At 36.6% G+C, this 13632-nt stretch overlaps 1 protein-coding gene across 4 annotated transcripts in view; it reads left to right on the top strand.

Annotated features, from left to right (window-relative positions):
• Nucleotides 1-3918: 3918 nt before the first annotated feature.
• The window catches only part of Diaph3 (diaphanous related formin 3), a 545588-nt gene continuing 535874 nt past the window's right edge, over nt 3919-13632 (top strand). The window contains exon 1 of one of the 4 annotated variants that reach the window (XM_047553085.1): nt 3919-3985. The gene's annotated coding sequence lies outside the window, so the exon portion shown is untranslated. Of the gene's footprint in view, nt 3986-6439; nt 6499-13632 lie in introns of those variants that run through there. The other 3 variants (XM_047553084.1, XM_047553087.1, XM_047553086.1) reach the window with 3 other exon arrangements.

Below are 13632 nucleotides of genomic sequence, written 5' to 3'. Positions count from 1 at the left end.
CCAATACAACCATTTTGGGGAGACTTTGGCAATATCAAAATTATATATTCATTTACCTTTTCCACTTCTAGGAATTGACCCTGATAATACATCTCCAACAGTATGCATATACACAGTACTCCTTTCAGCATTATTTGTAACTACAAGATATTTGTAACAACCTAAATACCCACACATTAGTGGTTGAATAAATTGTGTATATGTATAATTTGTTATGGATGATAATATGCAGAATATCTTTATTAACTGTGATGTGTTAATTTCCAAGATATAGTTTAAAGTGAAAAAAGTCAAATGCAATAGGGTATCATAGCATGTACAATACACTCTAAGAAAATATGCACATATCTTCTCATTTGTGCAAATAGAAACAGAGGCAGAATAAATCAGTACTAATAAGATTTGTTACCTAAAGGAGTTGGTAGGAACTGAAGGAAAAGATCGGAAGATTGAAAACCGGGGAGGAGGCTGAGAGTCAAGTGACATTTCTCTGAATATATCTTTTAAAATATATATATTCTGACTTTTGGAATCATGATGTTAGTCACACTTAATACATAGTTAAAATGAAGTGATAAATAGGAGAAACTTAAAATGGAATGCACTCAGTAACAAATTTTGAAATTAGTGTTTTGACTATATTGTAAGGCTAAAGAATTTAAAAAATGTACACAAATATTATTAGTTATTCTATTTGTTTTTCACTGGAGTATAGGTTAGCAATTCAATAACTACTTTTTATGTGTTCTAGGATTGCTCAACTACATTATGGATAATGAGAGATCAATTTCTCACTGTTTGAAAAAGACATGAGGCAGGCTAGAATGAACCTTGTGGTAATGGTTTAGAATCCGAGGTTATCAGTATGAATTTATGGTTTTTAATGTATTTAGAGATCGATATTGATAAGGATGTAGGTGAGTGCATGTGGAGTGTATGATATGTGTACATGTGCATACATTTCCTGTCTGCTCTCTCTGTGACAGCCAACACACAATAATACATTGGCAATGAATCTGCTCTGCATCCAGATCTTGGTTTCATCTGAAAACCATTTTTTAATATGACGAGCCAAGGCTTCTTAGCTGATTCCAGAGCTAAGGCAAGAAAAGCACAAGAAGAGCCTGAAACATCTTACAGTGCCAAAAAGTAAAAAATGGTCAAAAAATGATGGGCATATAAAAAGGGAGCTCCCCAAGGTCAAACTTGGAGAAAACAACAAAATAAATGAGACCTTTAGATTCTAAACTGTAGAATTAAATAAATATCCAAGTCCATATTTGTCAGGGGCAGGCTCTGAGGGCCCCAGAGCCGCACCGAGGCCTGATTTCTAAGATGGCGCCTGGCAGCTTGCCAAACATAGCTGCACTCGTAAACAAGTTTTAGGAAGTAACTCTGATTGGTTGTTGTACGTGGGGCGATCCTGGTATCTGCCTGGAGACTGTTCCTTGATAGGCTGACTTTCCTGGTAGTCTACTCTCTGATAGGCTGATGTTCTCAATATAAGTCTGAGACTTGTGGAATAAAGTGCTTTTTGGTTCCTGTGATCAAGAGCGTATGTGTTGTGATTGTCCCCGCGGTGGTGGGCGATCATACATATTAATACAAATCAATAATTTTTTGGTACTGGGGATTGAACCCAAGGGTGCTTAAGTACTGAGTCACATCCCCAACCCTTTCTATCTTTTATTTTGAAACAGGGTCTTGCTAAATTGTTTAGGGCCTCACTAAATTAATGAGTCTGGTTTTGATCCTCCTGCCTCAATTTCCAGAGTCACCAGGATTACAGGTGTGCACCATCATCCCTGGCAAATAAATAATATTCTTATGTGTACCTTTCCCACAATATCTTCATCTATAAAGACAGGGTTAGTAATATGTAGCTTGCAATGTTGTTGTGAGAATTAATTGAAGGATGGGGTTTGAAAGAACAGTTCAAAACACTTGGAATCTTTCCATAACCTTTAAATTAATGATAAATGTTAATTTATTTCCCTGACTCATTCCCTTTGTACATAATCATTTCCCAGAAAACCAGAATATCACAATTTTGAAGTCTGGTAGACTTTTCAATCAGTTTTAGGTTGATAGTGTTAGACATTTTAGCTTCCTTCTTCAAAAGAGAACTGTCTACCTATTAATTTGCCAGTGATATTTAACCTAGAGCAGTCATTAGAATTCAGCATCATTTCCCCATGCATTCTGTCTTCAATTTGGTCCCTTCCAGGTACCTTGTGGAGAGATGTCTCTACTGTCAGAATGCTGCTTTCTGCGCATGCCCTGAACAGCTGACCGGTAGGGAGTGCTGCAGGCTTGAAAAAGGAGACTTGTCACCTGGCCAAGTACAAGTTCAGTGGCTGTCATCTGGATAAGAACGTTGAACTCCCATGGAAGTAGTTTCAATTTGGCTACAGAGACACTTTCAGCACTTTTTCTGTTTCAATATTTGGGTGTTCTATTTTTAGGGTTGTTAAAAAGAGTTTCATGAACCTATTTTCCTACTTATTTTCTATGGATTCTGTCCTCTCCTTCAGTTGGTATGATCCTTAAATGCAGGGAATGTTTCTACTTTTCTTTACTAATCCCTCAGTATCCAATTTAATAATCTGCACACTGGACTTGATGCTATCAATCTAGTTTTGGGTGCAAACTAATCTTAGGAAACAGATCTAAATCGAAGTCTCCCTCTGTTAGAAAGAGATAGTACTACCTGCTTTTTACCTATTATACAGAAATGTATGCTCACATCACTTTTTAAGTTTGGAAAAAATACACTGTGATCTATTGTATAAGCACTTTAAACTTAGCATAACTGTAGATAATCAAACAGTACACTATTATTTAACTTAATGAACGGATATTTAGCAAGCATTCACAATAGCCCTCACACTCTGTTAAATAGCATGTATAAATAAAACATGAGGCAAATAAAAAATAGTATCTTTCCTCTGTGGGTTTACAGTCAAATAGAATACAACCAATGTGTAAATATATGCAGTAAGGTGCCATGATCTGTCTGCCATGATAATCGGGATACATCAAGGCACAAAGTTCAAGTAACTCTTCTGAAATTATTAAAAAGCCTCACAGAGAAATTATCATGAGCTGAGTTGGAAAGACAACCTAGCAACAGTATGAAGAACAGATAAAAAGGAGAACTGATTTTTAAGTAAGGATACCAGTTAGGGGACAATTATAAAAGTCCAGGCTGGAGACAATGACATCTGTAACAGTGAAAGTGGCTAGCACCCAACACTACTCAGGCCTCATAGGAGGAACCGATAAATATTTATGAAATTCAGGAAAGAGTAAAAACTAAGAGAGACATTAAATATTAGAGTAGATGTGATAAGGTTAATCATTCAGTCACTTAACAAATACATATGTGCATCTACTAAATGTCAAACACTATTCCATGGGATGAGGATCTCAAGTGAATAAAACAGTCTGTTGTCAAGAAATGTACATTCTAATAGGGAAGAAAAATTGACAAATGTCAGTTAGTTATGTGTATGTACTATGAAAGATGATAGAAGATCAACACAGCTGTAGGGGAGCGGGTTGCTGTTTGTACACGGGTGGTCAGGGAAGACCTCTCTCATAGAAATCTCTTTCAACAGAGAGGTGAGGGAAGGAAGATGGGGAACTATGTGAGTATCTTGAGGAAGAAATGTCCAGGCAACAGTAGAAACTGGTGTTTCTTCCACAGAGAAGGGGAGTGAAGCAGGAGATGAGGGCAGAGGGGAGGAATTTTACGGATGGATCTCAGGTTGGTTGTGACTGATGTCTTTGAAGAAGCATGACTTTTCTGTAGATCCTGTGTGCAGATAATAAGTGAAGCTCTGAGTGCCTTTGTTGGTAGCTCCACTGGACATGTCTCCAGAATACCCAGGCTCCAGCCCCTCGAGGAAAGGGAGGACTCAAGGGTGACTCCATGCTTCCCTTTTGGATTCCTAGTGCCATTCAACCAGATAACAGAGTTCAGGTAAAGCAGGCTGGGGTTGTGGGGTCGGGGTGGGCTGGATGATTTTAATTAGGATATGTTGCATTTGAGGTATCAATCCGGTGCCCCAGAGGAGAGGTTCAGTAGGTACTTTCTGTAGGAACCTGTTGCTCTAGAGAGACTTCAGAACTAGAAATGAGAATCTCAAGCTTACTTGTGATAGTTGTGGGAGTTGATGTGATCACAAAGAGAGGGACGAGGGGAGAAAAGGACTGGTATTGACACCTGAAAAGTAACCAACATTTTAAGAACAGGGAAATGTTCTTTTAATAAAAAAAAAAAAAAAGGAAGCTGCAAACCAGATTGGGAAGGAATGATTGGAGGTGGGAGGAAAGTAGGAATGTGGTGTCATAGAAGTAAAAAAAAAATTCTCAAGAAAACAGAAATGATCAACTTTATCCAGTGAGGAAATGCCAAATAGAGGGGTGGAGAGGAGATGAGAATATGAAGGTGTTAGAATGTATTACCTTTTTGAAGAATTTTTGAGTAGAAGAAAGAACTAAAGGAGGTATTAGAAGGGAAACAAAGCAACAGAGATGAGCCATTCTTACTTTTGTTTTTGCTTTAAAGATGATGTTTGTAGGTTTCAGAGAATGAATATATAGAGAAGGAAGCTGAAAAATTAGGAGACAGAAGAAATAGCTAATTGAGTAAACTCACAAGAAACAAAAGAACCAGGGCATCCTGCTTGGAAGTGGTTTACTGATTAGAAGACCTCCCTTTTAAAAAGAAAAAGAAAGATCCTGTCTTTATTTCAGATTTTGATATTTTGTAATGTATATATTTTTGCATTAATTTTTGTTTCTAAAAATATTGCATTAAAATATCATTTATCTTTTGCATATTTTTGGTCCCTTGATTACACCAGAACCCTTGTAAACATACATGCATACACACACAAACACACACACACACACACACACACACACACACACATACACAACCAATGAAAATGTTGTTAGAATTAGTCATTCAGAAAGGAGATTAATCTTGGGGGCTAGGGACATAAGACAGAGGTGGACATGTATACACTGGGGCTCAGGACCTGATTGCAGAAAAACAGAAATGCTTAGTGACTTCCTTGGTAAAGGAAACTAAATGAAAAAGGATCACCCTTTGCTCCTGGCCTTGGCTTTGATTAGATCTTCATGGGATCATTTTTCTGTAACTATTCCCTGGATCTTAAGAAGTTTTCTATCAGGGACAAACTACTGCCCAGCAAAAAATATACCAGACCCTCGCTGATGAGCTAACATTATTATCAAATTATGAACCCATGCAGTTCATTTCCTTATTTTAGTACATTTCTTTCCTTTCTTATAGCACAATTTATGTCCTTTCCCTTGTGAGAGCTTTTTCTCCATCTCTGTCTGATACATTCATGCAATAGATTTATGAGTTTCATATCTTTAGTACTTTTCTAACAGCATAAAGTGCTACCCACATAGTTGATTGGCATAGTTTTTATTTCTTGCTGAAACCTAATTTAATTCTTTATTGCTGCTGATTTACAATTTTCACTGGTGATAAAGAGAATGAGGAAATATACTTGTATCAAAGCTTACAGCATTATAAAAATAGCTAGTTGGTGGCAAAATGTCCCACTAGCCAGTCATGTGAACATAAGTAGTTGTTTTGTCAGATATTGGTAAAGGAATTGACATCTGTTCAAACTTCCATTGCCAGTGATGTGACAGGAAGTATTTAACAAATAGTTCTCCTATATTTTTTGTGTTTGCCAATTTCTCTGGTGTAAATGCTCACGGTTGGTTTTAAGCTACCAAACTGACATTATTGAACACAGAACAGGGAAGAGTAGCAAAGTAACTCACTGTCATATGTTATCCACCATATGAATAAAATAAATGTAAATAAATAATGAGTACAGATAACTGTGAAATACAGTAAAATAACTAAAATGTGGTGAGTTTTGTGTACTTATTACCTTTTTAAATGAGACTTTTATTTCATTACAAATTCTAAATGTGTCCAATATAATTTTTAATAACAGCTAGCAAAATCCTTTTAATAATGACTAGCAAAATTCCTGAAAAGTGAACCATCAGCTCTAATGAACCTGCATGGTCCAGTTCCAGCACACCATTTCTCCTTACTAACTTAATGAAAGGAGTTGGTTATAAGCTAACAAACAAAGCACAAAACTCCCTATTTACAGGGATAGCAGCAGCTCTGAGGGATGGTGGCTGCCTACTTTGAAGGCACAACAGAGAAACTAGGAGGTTTAGGAAAAGGAAATTCTGAATGCAATGGTATAAGATTAAAGTGTATTATCATGATTGTCATATCCTCTGAACAATTCTTAATGGTTTCATATGTCTAGCTTTGTGCTATGTAAGTGAGGTCATGACACTGAGGCTGCCCTACTCTGTTAGGTGACTTTGTTTAGAAGATCAAAATATCAATTTTCCTTTGTAGGTTTATAAAAACCAAGGACCCACTCTGGAATTGGAAAATGAAGTCTCATCATAAACAGGGTTAGTCTTCTCAAATATAATAGAAGGGGGATTATTATTTGTAGAGTAATGCCTTTGGGATCAAAACTCCTTTTAGAAAAATAAGATTTGGCATGCTTGTATTGGAAGAAAAGTTCCCTTTTCTTTATTCTTACACTGAAGTCAAAGAAATTTAGGAATATATCTTTGTATGATCTCCACTCTAGGTTTCTTCCAGATGTGCTGTCTCTTGTACTCACATTCCCAGGGTTTGGATTACTCACTTGGGTTTGAAAGTCCTGGACTTAGGACATGCACAGATTATAATTATTGGGAGAATAGTCATTCAGAGGGTGGAGGACAAGAAATCCTACTTCTGATATGCTGCTGCAGAGCCAAGCTTATCCCACCTCCAGGAAGATGGGAAATACAAACTGAGGAATTCAACCTCAAACCTGTAGCCATTTCTATTTCTAGAGACAAAGCATAATATTGGAATGCAACTTTTTCATGAATGGAGTTACTATATAGAATTGCTTTCTATTTACATGTTACTTAATGAATTTCCATTCTTTGAGAAAATTACGTGTTTAATGTTTCTTTATTCTGGCTATGAAATCTGCTAGTCAAAGCAAGCATTTTGGAATAGGGTAATGCTTTTCCAGTGATCTTCCCAATAAGAGATACTTCCTGAGCAGTTCAACCATGCCATTGAGTTCTGAATAAGATTTTATCAAAAAAATTCAAGTTTGAAAACCACTGGTAAAAAAGAAAAAAGGCTGTACCTTTGCTATAGGACAAAAGAAAGAATTAATCTGAAAGCATTGGAAAGCCACTGTTGGAATTTAGACTGTGATACAGGACAGTTGGTTTAAAGCAAAAAGAGATGGCAGGGGGGAGCCCTCAATATTAAATTGAAGATTGTTGTCCTGATATCATTCTTATTCAAGGACTATTGATTTTTTTTTTTAAATCAAGCTGTTTTAAAATGTTGTGCTAAGGATGAAACCATATTCAATGACAAATGGACTACATAAACTGTCTTCACAGGACCCTTATCAAAGCCTTTCACATGGTGCTTGGATGGTTTGTTTTGATGGGCAGAATCTGAGTCATGTGCCCTTATCTAGCTTCATTATTATGGATATGAACATGGTTCCCTAGACTCTGGCTAGTTCCACAAAAAGAGATTTTTTAAAATGCAGCCTGATAAATTCTCCATTCAGTGAGAGCTGGGGAATGTTTTATTCTACCGTTTTGTAGTTTAAAGACATCTGACCTGAGTTTCTGCAGGAAGTTGTCTTTATAGGGAGAATATTTAGGTACAGTTCTTAAATATCACTCTCCTTTCTCTTCCATTTTTTCCAAATCAGGTTTAAGGGCTTTCCCCACCCCCACAATTAACAATGCAGGAGAATCTAGAAGGAAAGACAGGAATCAGGAGAGAAGGGATTTAGAGATTTGCTAACTATCCAGAAGAGCATTTGGGAGGAATGTCAAGCTGTTTTCATTGCTATATTAACTCAGATTAGTCCAACTTTTAGGGGACTAACTTTTAGTAATCTAAGATTACTCTTTTTTCAAGAGTAAAAGCTTTGGGCTGGGGTTGTAGCTCAGTGGTAGAGCACTTGCCTAGCATGTATGAGGCTTTGGGTTCGGCCCTCAGCACCACATAAAGATCAATAAAAAGTAAAAAGTATTGTGTCCATCTACAACTAAAAAAGATTTTTTTAAAGAGTAAAACCTTGAAAAAAAGCTGCATTTTCAAAGCTGCATTTTCTGCTATAGATTCACCCCAGTTTGTGCAATTGTTCTTTTTGTTTTTTCAATTTAATTAACAGATAGGAAAAAAAGAAACCTGTTGTTGGAATCTGCAACATCAGTCTCTCAATTTATGAGCAGGTGTGTTAATTGCAGTCTGAGCATTATACCAAGATTACCTGATATGTCTTATAACTCTGAGGAAGGAAACCTTATTTTCCCCACTTTGTAGATTAGGAAATTGAGGCTCACAGGTCAAGTGAATTACCTAAGGTCACTCAGCTACAAAAGGATAGAAAGAGGATACAAATCCCAGCAGCCAGATCCCAGGTTCTGAGAACTTAATTGCATACTCTACAACAGTAGAGTAAAACGCAATGTGGAGCAGCATCAAGAGATGACAGAAGACAGAGAGGACTTGCTCTTTTCTTGGTAGGGCCTATTTCAAGCTTTGCTTCTTAGCATTTATCTATGCATTAGACAACTTTTTGTTTCCATACATTATGCAAAATCTTCTATGTCTCTTAAAATTTTACTATGTGTCTTATGTAATTATTTGTATAAGGTCAGATTTGCATAAGTCAAGTGTTGAGCAACCTGGTGAACATCTGTACATCTTTATACATAACTCAATCTAAAGGGAAAGGAAAACCATGGGGAGAGAGGAGGCTGAAAGAGAATTGTAGGGAGCAAAACAGTGAAGATGGAGAGAAAAACAAAAATTTTGAGAAAGGAACAGCAACTGGAAGAGAAAAGTTAACTCTTACTTGATTATAAGAATGAATAGGAAAGACAGTAGAATGAATTGGACATAACATTCCTGGTTTTATATATGAATACATCACCAGTGAAACTCCACATCACATACAACCACAAGAATGGATCCTCATTAGAATAAGTTATACCCCAAGTATGTATAATATGTCAAAATACACTTTCCCGCATATATATCTAAAAACAACAACAACAACAAAAGAATGCATGTACTGCCTCCGGTAGGCCTCTCTCCCTTCCTTTTTCTCTCTCTCTCTCTCCCCTTCTTTCTTTTCTTTCCTCCTGGGTAATATTTTTTTAATTTTTTAAGTTGTAGGTGAACACAATAACTTTATTTTATTTATTCATTTGTATGTGCTACTGAGGATTGAACCCAGCGCCTCACACATGCCAGGCAAGCGCTCCATCACTGAGCCACAACTCCAGGTTCTCCTCCTGGGTAATTTTTTAATGAAGCTTTTTCATATTCTCAGAATCATAAATATGCATAGAGCATCTCAACTAATGGGTGTTTTTGTAAGGAGACTTTAGAAAATAAAGAAAAATAGAAAAGGTCCAGCACCTAAACAACCAGGCCTTGAGGATAATGGTCCTGTGTTCACAAAGTCAGGCCTAAAGGAGAACTGACACAGCTCTCAATTACAACCCGGTGGAATCTTGTTCTCTTCTCTGACAGGCTTCCAGCACCTCTCTGTCTTGGCTCCTACGTCTCTTGCCAACACTGATTCTCCTTACTCTTTTTTCTACCTCATATCTTTTTCTTACTTTGGACTTTCACTGCCTCATGGCTTTGCATCCCTTCTATGCATATCACTGCTTTTGCTAAACCATCCAAGAAAGTTCATTTTATTCATTCTTTCATCCAAAAATTATGCAGCCTGAATTAGATGTCTCCCCTATATGTTCCCTTGACACCTGTTTCTTCCTTGTATTTAACACCTTAGAAGTTCTGACCAGTTCACAGGAATTTCCTTTAACTGTCTCCCACTTCAGCCCAACATAAATTTGTGCCCAATAGTCATCCTTTACACTAACCCATTCCTTTATCAGCTACACCTGTCCCAAGATCAGTGACTCAGAATTTCTTTCTCTGGCAATGTGAAATTTTTTATTTGTTTTACCGTTTTATTTGAAAAGGAAATGAGGCAACTGCATTAAAGACATTTTTAAATAACTCTTCAATATTATCCCCTAGAGCAATTATTTAAAGTGTAATAATATAAATGTAGCATTTAATTTTGCTGAACTCTAGCTAAATGTTTTGTGTTGAATGGGATTGGCTTTGAATCTAGTGCTACTAAATGTCAAAATAAAAAGATGCTAAAAATAGAATAATGTGTCCACTACATATGTTGATTAATGATGTGTCCACCACCGTATGTTGGTTAATGATGTTGATTACACTATGTTGATTACTTCATAATGGAAGTAATGTATGAACTTTCACCAAGAGAATGGGTTGGTCTCTTTAGGTGGCTTGAACTTGTGTAATGTGTTTAACCTTGTTTGTTCTTGTATGGTCTTATATTGCTCCAATCCAGAAAAAGCTCATTAGTTTTCATTGAAATACCTAGTCATGCCAACTATCTTATGGATAGTCTCTACTATAAAGGGAATGGAGGGAAGGAGTTCATTCAGTGCCTTCCCTCCTTTTCCTTCCTGACTTTATCTCCTGGGCCACACTAGCTATCCTCCTTGTTCTGTGCACAGCAGTTTAGAGCAATCATCTTTTCAACTTGGCATGCCCTTTATAAGCCTATCAGCTTATAAAAGCATTACTTCCCAAACTAGATATTCCTCCCGAGGGAAATTCTGGTCGATACGATTGTCTTCTCTGAACAAGCTTGTATTTGGAGGCTGTGACCAACTTTGCTTTCAGACTGGGGAGCAAAGTCAGTCTTCGGAAAAAGATAAAGAGAATCAAAGGAGAAAATATGAAAAGAATATTTCCTGTGGATACAATGGCTCTCTAATTCCTGGTCCTCTCCTTCCTAAAGCCAGGTTGCATTCTTCCTGTTTTGTGAAACACCTGATTTTTTAATAATTCCCTTTTTAACTGAGATTTGCTAGTCTATTGATTTGTCAACTTTATTTATTTATATTTTTTATAATTTTTTTTTTAATTTTATATTCTTGCAGTGCTGGGGATGGAACCCAAGACCTTGTGAAAGCTGGGCAAGCACAGTATGACTGAGCTACATCCCTACTCAGACTTGTCACCTTAAAACCATAATTAACAAATTTCCCTATAAAAAAAGTATTACTTTCTATTATCATTGCCAGTTATCTTCTCTGTGCTCTGCACTTGATTGTAAACTTCTTTGGACAAAGACTTCATTTGTCTTGCTCACTATTTTATTCTCAGCACTTAGCATATTTCCCAAACACTTAATAAGTGTATTTTGAAAGATTGTAGAATTATTGACTTCCAAGTGTGTACTAAGCACTATTTTATGCACTGTGATTAGAAAGATGGAAGACAGATCCTTTGCTGCACATTGCTTAAAGTTTAGATTATTCCCAAATCAATCTAAATCTGCTTGGACTTTAATTGTCCCTTGCCTATGCTAAGACTCTTTAAAGGGGCAGTGTTGGCTCAAATGACTAAACCTCATGGGCGACAGGGATAAAACTGGGTCTTGGGGACAGCTGGAACCGGGGACAAATGTGTTCAGTACTCTTCTCCCTTTCTTATCTCTATCAATAGGTTGACTTCACTACACCAGACTCATTTTCTTCTTGGTATAAAACAGTAGCCACCAGCAGTTTTCGAGTTTACATTTTTCCAACTGTATCACTCAGAAATTCACACTTTCCACAGTTCCAATGTGAAAATTTCTTGGGAAGCGCTCCAATTGTCTCTGTTTTTGTTAAGTGCACTTCCCTGGGCCAGTTTCTATGGAGGGAAGACACTGGATTATTTTAGTTTGGATTTCCATCCCTAAACCAATCACTACCAGCAAGATCGGTAGGAAGATGGTACCTTCCAATCCTAGTCATTTGGATGAGGCAGGACTAGAATGAGGGTGGGTATTCAAGGCAGACAAAATTTACTAATTGTCTCATCACTCTACCTCCTCATTCTCACATCCATCAACTCCTTCCTCTGACTTTATTTAGTGAGTAATTGTTCAACGCTCATTTAGTATAAAACATTGTGCTGGGCTCTTAGACTAAATTCTTAGATTTTGTGTATCAAAATGGATTTTTATAAGAAAAGCAAACATATTTTTAATCCTTATAATTACCACCTAATCTTTTCTACATTTATTTTCCAGAATTATAGCATAGTAACTTCAAGCACTGGTTTATTTGGACTATCTCAGTGCACACAAATTGGGTGATTTTTATCTTTTGTTCTTATCCTTGCCATCCCTAATCTGTCAGGCAGTCCCAAATCTATACCATCAGGCTTGTTTGTGCTACTTCTCTATCCTTTTATCATGGTTCCATTAACTCACACCCAAGGATGTCAAGAGAATAAATAGCCCAATAAAACAAAAGAATATACTTCCAGATTTAAAAAGAAAGAAACATACAAGAAATACATAAATCATACTGTATGACAATAGCCCAGAAGCTTGCATGGGAGGATCTTTGTATTTCCACAGAAGAAAAAGAAAAATGGAATTTCCATCCCTTGCATTAGCACTTGACAGCAGGAGTTATTGTATATTGAGCACCAAAAAGGAGAGATGGGCGTCAGAAATAATTTTGGCCATGGTAAGCGCAATCCCATGGAACATGATGGTACATTTCTCTGATGATGATCTTTTATAATCTGGGGCAATTAAAACATAAATCTAAGAAATATTTAATAAAACATTTGCTCATAGTGAAACCTGGTCCCTTACAACATGGGCTCAGCATGCCAATGTTCTATCACTTAATGTCACACCTATATAATGGAGACTCATGTCACCATGAACACTTCACAGATAAACAGAAGGCACTTGTCCAAGAGTAATAAACACCTGGCATACCGGTACCTAAGAGCCCAAATAAAGACAAATTTGTTAGGCTGACCCAAATGTTCTCTGGATCTCAAATTAATCTAATGTTATCTGACATTTGGCATTTTCTCTATCTAAAGCAAAAAGACCACTCTTTGGACAGTGTCTCATCATTCTTTTTCAAGAAGTGGTTGTTATTTTGCTTCCTGGGGCTTACATGCTGCTTCAATAGGGTACACAGTGATCTCCAAATGTAGTGCCAAACTGGAGCAGGACATCGTTCTCAGTAATTCTTAATCAAAAGTATGGTTCGTGGAATTAATGCTAACATAAGGCTAAGCCTAATATCAAAGGGGAACTTATTTTTTTAAGTTCTCTAAACAACTTGATTTAGAAATAAATTATATTAGCATTTAAAAATTCACTTTAGGGATTTCTTAATTTAAGCTCACAGTTTTACAGTTGAAGAAACTCAGACTCCAAGAAGTCATTTCCCCAAGGTCATAGAGATCTTAGTGACAGAATACTAACTTGCATAAGTCTGCTTTACCTTGACTATGGAGAAAGTAAAAGTGCTTAACTGTTTAAAATTTGTTCTATACATTTTAATATGCTTAGAATGACAAAGAACTTTTTTTCTGTTAATAGAAAGTCAGATGGCAAGTAGTCAAGCAAGTTTACCTACCAT

Source organism: Sciurus carolinensis, chromosome 5 (assembly GCF_902686445.1).
Source record: "Sciurus carolinensis chromosome 5, mSciCar1.2, whole genome shotgun sequence".
NCBI classification, from domain to species: domain Eukaryota; kingdom Metazoa; phylum Chordata; class Mammalia; order Rodentia; family Sciuridae; genus Sciurus; species Sciurus carolinensis.
The sequence above is the reverse complement of the archived record's forward strand: the minus strand, read 5'-3'. Positions and strand labels throughout refer to the sequence as shown.